The sequence below is a fragment of the Siphateles boraxobius genome, unplaced genomic scaffold, assembly GCF_051911475.1.
Source record: "Siphateles boraxobius isolate OS27281-9 unplaced genomic scaffold, OSU_SipBor_1 55, whole genome shotgun sequence".
NCBI lineage: Eukaryota > Metazoa > Chordata > Actinopteri > Cypriniformes > Leuciscidae > Siphateles > Siphateles boraxobius.
Genome location: NW_027509181.1, coordinates 3,352,501 through 3,365,596, shown reverse-complemented (window position 1 = coordinate 3,365,596; position 13,096 = coordinate 3,352,501). Strand labels below are relative to the sequence as shown.

Below are 13,096 nucleotides of genomic sequence, written 5' to 3'. Positions count from 1 at the left end.
CTCTGATCAACTTCGCGAAAAGGATTATTCTGATCGTTATCAGGAAAACTATCCTTCTGTTTAACTTCCTGATAATATTACTAATTAAAGTATTTATCAATATCAAGCTTGTAGCATAAGATCACACATTTAGAGGCTTTGTTTGATGTGCAACAGTCAGAGACAATAAAGAGTATAATGAGGGTTTAATAAATGAAGCTATAGCACAAATTACATTTAACAACGAATATATACAGAATAATGAATAACGAAAGTAAGGGAAGAGAGAGAAAGCAGATCACAGAAATAGCAAACTTCACAAACAGTTTGACCCTGGAGAGCCAGCAAAGAATCACAACGCCTTAAAACAGGGCAAGCACTTAATACATTTGAATTATGGAACGATACTTGCATATGGATCTATGTGTTGCTGAATAAGGCTGCTTGGACGCACGTTCGGTCCTCGTTGCGGTTCTTTAACTGGAAACACTCTGATACGCGTTTCACTCGTGGGAAATTCAAAACTGAAAGTAAGTTGTCTTGAAAGCTATAAGGAAGAGTTTGTTTCCCTTGTAGAACCGGACTTCTATCAAACACGAAAAGCAAGCTAGAGTGAAAATAAAAGACTGAGCTAAACTCAAAACGGAAAGTAAAACGAGAGAATAAGAAGACAAGACAAAACGAAGCATCACGAAGACACGACAGGAAGAGCGAAGTGAAGATGTCCGGCCCACACCTTTGTTCTAAGGAAGACAGCTCACACCTCCTTTGGAGCAGAATAACCAAACACCTTAGAGATTTTTGAGCGCGAACCCTTCTCTTTGTCTTGTCAAAACGGCTCATTTACGTAGTTTATGACCTTGTAAGAAAATGTGATTTCTACTCCAGAAAAGCCGGGCATGGAGAATCATACGTTTTACTGTAATCTCCTGTACGTGACCAACTCAGTGAGACTGAGAAGATTACAACGGTATCAAGAAAGATATGGAAAAAGAATAGGAATACAGAGTTACAATAATATACATAAATATGGGCATTTAGGGATTTACCTAACAAATCTAGAGAAGTCATAACTATACTAAAATGAAAGCAGAACACATATATATATAGGAGTATATCGTACTCTTTTCGGAATTACTCATTTCTGGATTTAAACATGAGGAATGTCTGTATGTGTGTGCGTTTTCATTTGGAGTCCTTTCTTGCCGGAAAGGAGTGGGGGTTCAGTTGATAAACATCTATTTGAAGCTTGCTCATCGGTGGTTATATGGGTGTTTGCTTTCCTTCGCCACAAAAGTGTCAATGGACAATTTGGACCCATTAGATGGAGACTTTTTGGCGCTCACTAGTTGAGTTATAGGCAAAACTCAATGAGTGAGCCATCCCGACATTGTCCATACGCTACAATTATTAACATGTTGCCAGAGAAATTGCACATGCACTAGGGTTGGACTGGCCATAGGGAGCATTGGTACATTTAGACTTGTGAGCTGGCTGTTGTAAGCAAATGTAAATATTTAATTAGAGTACAGGTCAAGTCTGTTTAAAAGTATTATCATTTTGCATGCTGGGCCTGAGGTAGGGTTGTGCCGATGGACGATAGTATTGTGTATCGACGATAGTCAGAGATATCGCTGATGGCAGATGCCTTTGACAATATCAATACGATAATTGGCTCGTTTTACCATTAATGTATTAAATTATTATTATTATAAAGCCAGTATTGTTATTAAATTAATTTTAGGAACTACAATTAATTTGCCTTACCCAAATTCATAACAACATCACTACATAGCCTAACTTGCGACAACACAGACAAATGCTTATGAGGACTCCTTTAAGAACATGTTTTTAAAACAGACTAAACAACTACATCCCACATCAAAATTGAATTGCAAGTTTATCCATTCACAAATTGTCAAGAGTGCTTGTTTTAACAGACATATCTTATACTGAGGCCTGTTTCACAAAGCTGGTTTCAGTGGCTACCCAAGTAAGTTTGAGTTTATATTGAGCAAACCCTGTTTTTTCAGACTCAAGAAGATGGATTGTTTTTAATGTTGGTTAATCACCATGGTAGCTTATGCTAAAAGGTTTTATTCGGGTTAAGATTGTGATTGGCTGTTACGTACACATACACATCAAAATAACATTAAGCTAGTGACTACGTGATGTGTGGCTGAGCAGTGTAGCGAAAGGATAATCATATTATTCTGTCTTGTATCAATATACAAAAAGGGATAATGGCTCTCGAACTGGAACCGACTCTCACCGTTCACTTGAAGGAGTCGGCTCATAGAGTCGAACGACACATATTGTTTCCACTGATGGGTGTTTTATTTACTGTTGGTTCCTAGGTTACCAATACCACCGTCTTCCGCTCGAACAACCTGATGGAAACGCATCTAATACGCACTTTTTTTTCCTTTTTTTTTGCGATTTGGAAAAGATCCGCTTCACGTTTGGATGGAAACCCAACTATTGTTTGGTCAATCTAGTTTGTTGACTTGAGGAAAAAATATTGGACTGTTCTCAGAAAAAAAGTTTTTGGGGTCAACCGAAGTATAGATAAGAAGGCACAGTACTGACCACCAAAAGTGAACCAATAGTTGGTTTATCACCAAAAGTGACTTTTATTTTATGAAAGATACCAGAGCTCCAGCCCGTCAAGACACCGCACATCAGGGCTCGACAGTGCACGCGTTTCACTCACATTTGGAACTAAAAATAGATGCAAGCGAAGTGCGAACTGAAGTATAGGAGTACGAGTGTGAATAAAACTTCTTAAATATCTTAAATTGTATGAAAAACGTATCATCTTAAGAGGTTTTCAATTTTGTTATGGAAAAACAGCAATACAGCCTAAAATGATCACTTAACTTTAAAAGCTAATTATTTAATTCAATAAATAACACTGATGAAAAGCATGGCAGAAGAAGTGAAGGAGACGCCCTGAATGAAAATGTACATTCATCACTCTCTGGCAGCAGATGGTTCTGATGGAACAACAGAAAGTGTGATGCAAATAGTTGCCTCAATTTTTTTGAGTAAAACCAAGGCAATATTTTTTACAGTGTACATTATTTAAATTAAAAGTTGTATATGCTAATATTAATGGACTTGAGATAACATGAACTATAAATGAACAGTTGTATTTTTTTATTTAACTTTAACAACGAATAATAACTGCTGTATCAAAATCCAAGATGGCAGCACTGAGTTTGTCTGGTCTGATCAGCTGAACTGCAGTCTTCTTCCGTACGTTTAAAAGTTGTGTGTTTTATTTCAAGAAGGCATTTTAAAATTGGGCTCTGTCTTGCTTTGAGTCTGGATTAAAGCCAGACTTGTTTTAACGGACTTTTAGTTATCTACAACCTGTTTTGCATTGGGTGAAGCGTGCTTACTTGTTGCACTACCCCGGGTCGCCATCCATCATCACGTTTTCGCTTTGGAAAGCGTTTGCGTTAACAACGGTGATCTGAAAGTCGCGGCTGTTCCTTGAAGTACCGCCCGGCTTGGATACTAAATTAACTGGAGCTCACAGATCATCGTGGAGCTAAATTAGGCCTACATCTTCCATATAATCGCTCTGTTGTCTGCTCTTCCGTCGGGGTCGTGGAACTGTCTGTGCGAGCTTGTCTCGGAGCTTGTCTGTGCGATTTTCACCTCAACGGTGGTATCATGAAGGTACTATTTTTCTGTGTGGTAATCTCCATGTTTGGACTATGGTACATACCAAGGAAGACGGAAGACAAAGCGATTCATTTATCGCATCTCCATATGCATCTCCCATCAAAATGTACGGACATCTTCATATTTCGGGTTGTTAGTAATTTCGTGTTTATGGATACAGGGACAAATAATTCACTCATATTCAAGAACCCTCTTTTCTTGTCGAACTCTCTATTGGACTCTCGAAATGAACATTGTAGCCCTCCATCAAAAAATCTGAGGCAGCGATATCTGATATTGTTGTTGCTCTTATTGGCTGGTATCAATCCAAATCCTGGTCCAGTTGGAATTGTTTCAACTCCTTTGGATTTCTCAAATAGATCAGGCCTTGGTATTGTACACTTAAATGTTTGTAGCCTGTTGCCAAAATTAGATCAAGTAAAATATGGGCCAAGACGACCAAAGCTGATATTTTGGTTATCTCTGAGACGTGGCTTAAAAAATCAATCTCAGATCACGACATTGCATTAGAAGGGTATAATGTGTTTCGAGCTGATCGTAAAAGTGAGGGGGGTGGGGTTGCAATGTATATTAAATCAAATTGTCATGCAACTGTTCTTAAATCAGTTTCTCTCCCTAAACAGTTTGAGTTTTTGGCTATCGATCTGGAATATTGAAAGGATTGTCATCTATGTATAGTTGGCTGCTATAGACCACCTGCAGTTATCAGTGATGCTGAAACAACATGCATGGTCTTTTCTAGGAAACATAAGTGTGAATTTTTTCCATCACCTCTTTACACTCTGCTGGGTAAATCTATAGAACTGGTTTCCTACTACAGATATTTAGGTTTTATGTTGGAGGGGGACTTATCATTCAAGTTACATGTTAAACAATTGCTATCTAAGTTAAGGTTACAGTGGGGGTTTTATTTTCGGAATAGTGCCTGTTTTTCACAGATGGCCAAGAGAAAGTTGGTGGAAGCTACCTTTTTACCTGTCTTAGATTATGGAGATGTTTTTTTACAGAAATAGTACTACGGTTATTTTACAATCATTAGACTCTGTTTATTATTCTGCTCTAAGATTTATAACTCGTACAAATTATAATGCTCATCATTGTGCACTTTATGAGATGGTTGGTTGGCCTTCACTTCACTTAAGAAGGTACAAGCATTGTCTATAAGGCCATAGTTGGTCAGCTTCCTTTGTATATGATTAGTCAATTAATTGTCAATAGTCAAGGGTATAATACTATTTTTCTGTGTGGTAATCTCCATGTTTGGACTATGGTACATACCAAGGAAGACGGAAGACAAAGCGATTCATTTATCGCATCTCCATATGCATCTCCCATCAAAATGTACGGACATCTTCATATTTCGGGTTGTTAGTAATTTCGTGTTTATGGATACAGGGACAAATAATTCACTCATATTCAAGAACCCTCTTTTCTTGTCGAACTCTCTATTGGACTCTCGAAATGAACATTGTAGCCCTCCATCAAAAAATCTGAGGCAGCGATATCTGATATTGTTGTTGCTCTTATTGGCTGGTATCAATCCAAATCCTGGTCCAGTTGGAATTGTTTCAACTCCTTTGGATTTCTCAAATAGATCAGGCCTCGGTATTGTACACTTAAATGTTTGTAGCCTGTTGCCAAAATTAGATCAAGTAAAATATGGGCCAAGACGACCAAAGCTGATATTTTGGTTATCTCTGAGACGTGGCTTAAAAAATCAATCTCAGATCACGACATTGCATTAGAAGGGTATAATGTGTTTCGAGCTGATCGTAAAAGTGAGGGGGGTGGGGTTGCAATGTATATTAAATCAAATTGTCATGCAACTGTTCTTAAATCAGTTTCTCTCCCTAAACAGTTTGAGTTTTTGGCTATCGATCTGGAATATTGAAAGGATTGTCATCTATGTATAGTTGGCTGCTATAGACCACCTGCAGTTATCAGTGATGCTCTCACCTCACTGTCAGCTGTTTTAATTGAGCTGCTTCCTAAAGATCTTGTATTATTGGGTGATTTGAATTGGAATTGGTTGACAGCAAACTCAGATCAGTTCAAAGCATATTGTGATTCTGTGAATCTTACTCAACTTATTAAATCACCTACACGACCTAATCACAAGAACCCAAGTAAGTCTACTCTAATAGATATTATATTAACAAATAAACCCCATAAATACATCTATACAGGGATTTTTCCTGATGATGTTAGTGATCATTGTACTGTAGTTGTTATAAGAAACTGTAAAATTCCTAAAGTAAAACCTAGAATTATTACAAAAAGGAGCTTTAAATTGTTTAATACTCAAGGGTTTCTGCATGAGTTGTTTGCATCTGACTGGGATAGATTGTTTTTAATACCTGATGTGATCACTGCATGGCAGTATTTTCACACTTTATTTTTGAAGATTGTGAATAAGCACGCAACTGTTAGGATTTTTAGAGTAAAAGGCCGTGATAACCCATGGTTCTCAAATGAATTATCTCAACTCCTTCATGAAAGAAATTTGGCTTGGGCCACAGCGAGGAAATCGGATACAGAAAGAGATTGGGTAGCATTTAGAATATTAAGAAACAAATTTACAGCTCTTATACGCAGATCGAAATCTGAATATTATTTAAATGAAACCTCAAAAAATCGAAATAATCCTATTAAATTTTGGAAAACCATCAAATCACTTTCTTCCTTTGTTATCTAATGATTTTCCTGATCAAATTTTAGTAAAATATAGTCTTATTACTAATATGACAGATATGGTAAATAGCTTTAATATGCATTTCATTTCTTCAGGTTCAATTTTTAATGAAAATTTAGTGAGTGATATACCAAATCTATTTCCTCTTTTGAGAAAAGATAGCCCTACTTTTAGTTTTTCTCAAATTTTAAGAAGTGAAGTTTTAAAGGCCTTAAAAAACCTGGGCATTAAGAAGTCTGCAGGGCCTGATGATATTGAGCCATATTTTTTTGAAAGTAGCTGCTGAGATCATTGCTGGCCAAATAGCTTATATTTTCAATTTATCATTAGAACAGAATGTTGTTCCTGATGTCTGGAAATCTGCTCTGGTTGTACCCCTGTTGAAAGGTGGTGATCCAACCAATTTAAATAATTATAGACCGATTTCAGCTGATTTCAAGCTATCAGTAATAGCCAAAATTTTAGAATCTATTGTTAGCGAACAGCTAAAGGAATTTTTGGTTAGTAATATCATTCTGTCTAGGTTTCAGTCCGGCTTCAGAAAGAATCATAGTACGGTAACCGCTACTATGAAAGTTCTAAATGATATTACTTGCGCCCTAGATAGTGGAAAATCATGTGTTGCAGTGTTTATTGATTTGGCTAAAGCTTTTGATACTGTCAATCATGGTATTCTTCTATCATGTTTACATAGTATCGGTCTTTCTGAAACCGCATTAGGATGGATTAGGAATTATTTAAAGAATAGGTGCCAAAGGGTGCAAATTAAGGGGTCTCTTTCTGATAGGCTCAGTATTGAATCTGGTGTGCCACAGGGGTCCATTTTAGGTCCCCTGTTATTTACACTATATATTAACAATCTTGGTTATAACCTATCAGACACAAGTATTCATTTATATGCAGATGACACCATCATTTATTGTTTTGCATCTACCATTGATAGTTGTATCTCAAGGTTGCAGGAAGCATTTTTAATGGTTCAGCGCAACCTCCTCTCTTTAAAATTAGTTCTGAATGAGAAGGAAACAACATGCATGGTCTTTTCTAGGAAACATAAGTGTGAATTTTTTCCATCACCTCTTTACACTCTGCTGGGTAAATCTATAGAACTGGTTTCCTACTACAGATATTTAGGTTTTATGTTGGAGGGGGACTTATCATTCAAGTTACATGTTAAACAATTGCTATCTAAGTTAAGGTTACAGTGGGGGTTTTATTTTCGGAATAGTGCCTGTTTTTCACAGATGGCCAAGAGAAAGTTGGTGGAAGCTACCTTTTTACCTGTCTTAGATTATGGAGATGTTTTTTTACAGAAATAGTACTACGGTTATTTTACAATCATTAGACTCTGTTTATTATTCTGCTCTAAGATTTATAACTCGTACAAATTATAATGCTCATCATTGTGCACTTTATGAGATGGTTGGTTGGCCTTCACTTCACTTAAGAAGGTACAAGCATTGTCTATAAGGCCATAGTTGGTCAGCTTCCTTTGTATATGATTAGTCAATTAATTGTCAATAGTCAAGGGTATAATCTGCGTTCAAGTAAATATATTCTTTTAAATGTTCCCTTAATGAAGACAGAGTTTGGAAAAAATGCTTTTATTTATAGTGCATCAACTGCTTGGAATGAGATTCAAAGATCATTGAAACTTACTGTATTTATTTCAGTCAATGAGTTTAAGTTATATCTTAATCAAACATTCCAAACTGTCTGCACCTGCTCTTAATTTAACTTAATTCATATTTTGTTTGTTTGTATTATGCTTATTGTGTGCCGCTACCTTGGCCAGGGCTCACTTGTAAATGAGATGCCTATCTCAATATGATTTTCTTCCCTGGTTAAATAAAGGTATAATAATAATAAAAAAATAATAATAATCAAGCTATTGCTCATTGTTACTTAATGTGAGCCTACTTAATGCATTAACTAAACAACATTTACATTTACATTTATGCATTTGGCAGACGCTTTTATCCAAAGCGACTTACATTGCATTGAAGGTACACATTTTACATGTTTTTTCAGTTCTTGCTTTCCCTGGGAATCAAACCCATGAAATTGGCGTTGCTAGCGCCAACGCTCTACTGTTTGAGCTACAGGAAAGCCACAAACAACTAATGGGACCTTATTGTAAAGTGTTACCTATTGTTCTTTATATTAATTTTGCACATGTTTGAAACATTTGTTTGCTTTATACATTTTGGATTGTATTATTTTATTGTATATTGAAATGTTCAGAGTTGTTTTATTGTAAGAAAAAAGTTATTAAACCTGTTTAGAGGACAACACTTAATTATAATTAATTCCGTCGTTAAATTCTGTTTTTTTTTCACTTACAGCGTCTTGCAAAAGTCAAATCTTTTCTCTCTCCGAAGAATTTTTAAATAGTCATTCATGCTTTTATCACCTCACGAATTGACTATTGTAATTTACTTTATCTTGGAGCTAACCAATTATCCATCGGGCGCCTTCAACTAGTACAAAATGCTGCTGCCAGGCTGTTGACTGGTAATCGAAAGTTTGATCACATTACTCCGATTTTAACTTCTCTAAACTGGATACCAGTGAAACAGAGAATCGAGTTTAATCGTTACACAGAATCGCTACACGGCCTAGCACCAGGGTACTTATCTGACTTAATACACTACCACAACCCAACCAGGTCTCTCTGTGCGTAAATCGAGACTGAAACATCGAGGTGACCAAGCTTTTGCAGTAGCAGGCCCCAAATTATGGAATAGTCTACCACTATCAATCAGAACAGTTTTGTCATTTGCCACTTTCAAGTCAAAGCTTAAAAAACACTTTCTTAATGTGGATTCTTAATGCACTCTTAACCTTCAATTGCATTATATTTAATGCATTAGTTAATCTATTGCTTGTAATTGTATCGATTGCTCTTGAAATTTTATTATATCGTATTATCTCTGTACTGATTATTCTGTCCTGTTCAGCACTTTGGTCAACCATGGGTTGTATTTAAATGTGCTTTACAAATAAATAATGAATGAAAATAATACTTAATTATTAAAAACAGTTTTAATCATAAATACTTTTTGTATTATTTTAATGTCTCTTTATATCCTCTTATTAAGCTAAAACACATTTGAAAAATTTGTATTGTGCCCCTTAAAGCAGCACTAAGTAAGATTTTTTTGCCTTAAAATAATGTTTCCAAAATCGTTTCAGGGGTTCATCAAGTCGTGACATGGTGAAATGCACTTATGCCACAGCTTTGCTGTCCTTTATCTGATATATCCACGCTATGTAAGATTGCCAGATCGGGTCGCGTTTCTGTAATTCTAATGAGACATAAGAAAACTACTAATTAGGGCCCAAGCCTTGAAAAGGCGAAGGTCCTATTGTTTTCCTAAGGATTATTATTAGGGCCCAAGCCCTGAAAGGGCGCTGAGCCCTATTGTTTTCCTTAGGATTATTATTAGGGCCCAAGCCTTGAAAAGCCGAAGGCCCTATTGTTTTCCTTATGATTATTTATTAGGGCCCAAGCCTTGAAAAGGCGAAGGCCCTATTGTTTTCCTTAGGATTATTTATTATTATTATTATTATTATTATTAGGGCCCAAGCCTTGAAAAGGCGAAGGCCCTATTGTTTTCCTTAGGATTATTTATTATTATTAGGGCCCAAGCCTTGAAAAGGCGAAGGCCCTATTGTTTTCCTTAGGATTATTTATTAGGGCCCAAGCCTTGAAAAGGAGAAGGCCCTATTGTTTTTCTTAGGATTATTAGGGCCCAAGCCCTGAAAGGGCGCAGAGCCCTATTGTTTTCCTTAGGATTATTAGGGCCCAAGCCCTGAAAGGGCGCAGAGCCCTATTGTTTTCCTTAGGATTATTAGGGCCCAAGCCCTGAAAGGGCGCAGAGCCCTATTGTTTTCCTTAGTTTTATTGTTTACTACCTTTTGGGCACTTTTGGGGGCCTTAACGTCCTCAAAAACTCTTGAAACTTGGCACACGGGTCAGAACCCGCGGCCATCAGGGCCGGACAGAAGATGGTACCCGGGCGTGGCAGGGGGGCTCGACAGCGCCCCCTGGAATGCGATTCGAACACTTGTCCATATATCAAACATGCTTGCATGTAATAATATGAAACTCAGTACATATTTAGATCTCATATTTAGGTCGAAAACATGTCCATATATCAAACACGCTTGAATGAATTAATATGAAAATCGGTACACATATAGATCTCATATATCTCTGACCCTACGTCTCTCCTTGTGTTTGAGGGGAGGGGGATTTGTCTGCTGAGTGAGAATGCTTTTATTTTTGTTTTTCAAGGTTTTGGGGCCCTTAACGTGCTCGAAAGCTCTTGAAACTTTGCACACAGGTCAGAACCCGCGGCCATCAGGGCCGGGCTGAAGCTGGTACCCGGGCGTGGCAGGGGGGCTCGACAGCGCCCCCTGGAATGCGATTCGAACACTTGTCCATATATCAAACATGCTTGCATGTAATAATATGAAACTCAGTACATATTTAGATCTCATCGGGCCGAACAACTTTCGTGCTCTAAGTTTAACGACAGCTCAACAGGAAGTCAGCTATTATGGGTTGTTTGGAAAATGCATGCTTTTATTTTTTATTTACTTCTCCTAGAGAATTAATCCAAACACCACGAAACTCGGTCAGCATGATATCAAGACATTGAGGATGCTAAATTGCGGACGGATTTTTGATATCTCGAACGGTTTGGCCGTGGCGAGGAAATGAATTTATGACTAAAAAAGGACACATAAAGTGTGTTATAACTTAGTTAGTTTTACCTACAGTTACAAAACTTGGCGTGTATATTGTTCTCATCAAGCCGAACAACTTTCTAATTTACAGTTATTAGCTCCGACCAACAGAAAGTCAGATATTGTGGTTTGAATGTGGATTCTGAGAATTTTCTCCCTCTCTCTGACAGAGAGAGAGTGTTCCCTGCCATTCTCTGTGTGTGTGTGTGTCTGTCTGTGTAGGGAGGGTGAGAAGGAGGGGGGGGGGGGTCTCTTCGGGTGATATTACGTATGTGACTGAGGATGTTGTGTTTTATAGCGAGTGTACACAAATATAAGTAAACAGTTTGCAGTCTGAATGATGTCCTTTATGAAAAAAATGACGGAGTATGTTTCCACTGTTCACACACGCACTCACACACACACACACACAGTTCGATCGCGCCCGCGCCTCTCTCTCTCACACACGTGCTCACACACACACACACACACAAAGTTCGATCGCGCCCGCGCCTCTCTCCCTCACACACACACACACAGTTTGATGACGCGCGCCTCTCTCTTAAGCTGGAGTGTGTGTGTGCGCGAGAGAGAGGCGCGCTGGAACGCAGAACAGACCAGGAAGTGTGTTATAACTTCAGCATACATTAACTGATCTTGATGAAACTTCAGCAGTGTGTTCGCTGTAAGAGGCCGATCACATGGATGTGACTATTGTGAGTCAAATTCATAGCGCCACCAACTTGCAGCAGGACGTGTGTCACTTTCAAAATGCTTTGAAATCACCCTCTTATTTTTACCCGATTTGCTTCAAACTTCATCTGTATAATGTAAACACACGCCAGATGTAGACCTGTGAAAGAATTATTTAATATCTAAGATAATGTTGCCTTGGCAACGCATCAAACTTTAATATTCTTGTTTGATGCTTTTGAGACTCTTAGCATGCTTGAAATTGCATGAAACTCGATAGACACATCACATTTATTAGCCAGTAGACATGTGCAAAGTTTCAGAAACGGGTGTGGTGAGGGGCTCAGTAGTGCCACCTTTAGTCAAAAATGGGGTATTAGTTCTACATACAGTAACAAAAATCGGTATGTATATTGTTCTCCTCGAGCCGGACAACTTTCTAATTTACAGTCATTAGTTCCGAACAACACAAAGTCAGATATTTTGGTTTGAATGTGATTTTCAGGAGAATTTTCTCCCTCCCCCTCCCTCCTTCTCTGTGTGTGGGGTTTGGGGAATTTGTCTATTATTTTAATGGTGTTCAAGGTTTCAGGGGCGTTTGGGGCCCTTAACGTGCTTGAAAAACGTGCTCTTGTTCTCTTCAAGCCGAACAACTTTCTAATTTACAGTTATTAGTTCCGACCAACAGAAAGTCAGATATTGTGGTTTGAATGTGGATTCTGAGAAATTCTCTCTCCCTCTCTCTGACAGAGTGAGTGTTCGCTGCCATTCTCTGTGTGTGTGTGGGTGTGTCTGTGTAGGGAGGGTGAGAAGGAAAGGGGGGGGGGGGGGGGGGGTGGTCTCTTCCAGTGATAGTTTAAAAACAAAATCATAAATAGGGCTATACTGCCCTCTTGTGTCCAAAATTATATTTATACGCACTTTTATTTATTTATTACATGTATTACGCACACACACACACACACAGTTCGATCGCGCCCGCGCCTCTCTCTTTTTCTCTCACACACGCACACACACACACAGTTCGATCGCGCCTCGCGTCTCTCTCTCTCTCTCTCTCTCTCTCTCTCTCTCTCTCTCTCTCTCTCTCTCACACACACACACACACAGTTCGATCGCGCCCGCGCCTCTCTCTCTGTCTCACGCACACACACAGTTCGATCGCGCCCGCGCCTCTCTCTCTTTCTCACACACATACACACACACACACAGTTCGATCGCGCCCGCGTCTCTCTCTCTCTCACACACACACACACACACACACACACACAGTTCGATCGCGCCCGCGCATCTCTCTCTCTCTCA

The 13,096-nt window shown here is 38.4% G+C and overlaps 1 protein-coding gene across 2 annotated transcripts in view; it reads left to right on the top strand.

Moving 5' to 3' along the window:
* Window positions 1–13,096, top strand: part of avl9 (AVL9 homolog (S. cerevisiase)) — a 101,240-nt gene that overhangs the window by 46,466 nt on the left and 41,678 nt on the right. The window lies entirely within an intron of this gene.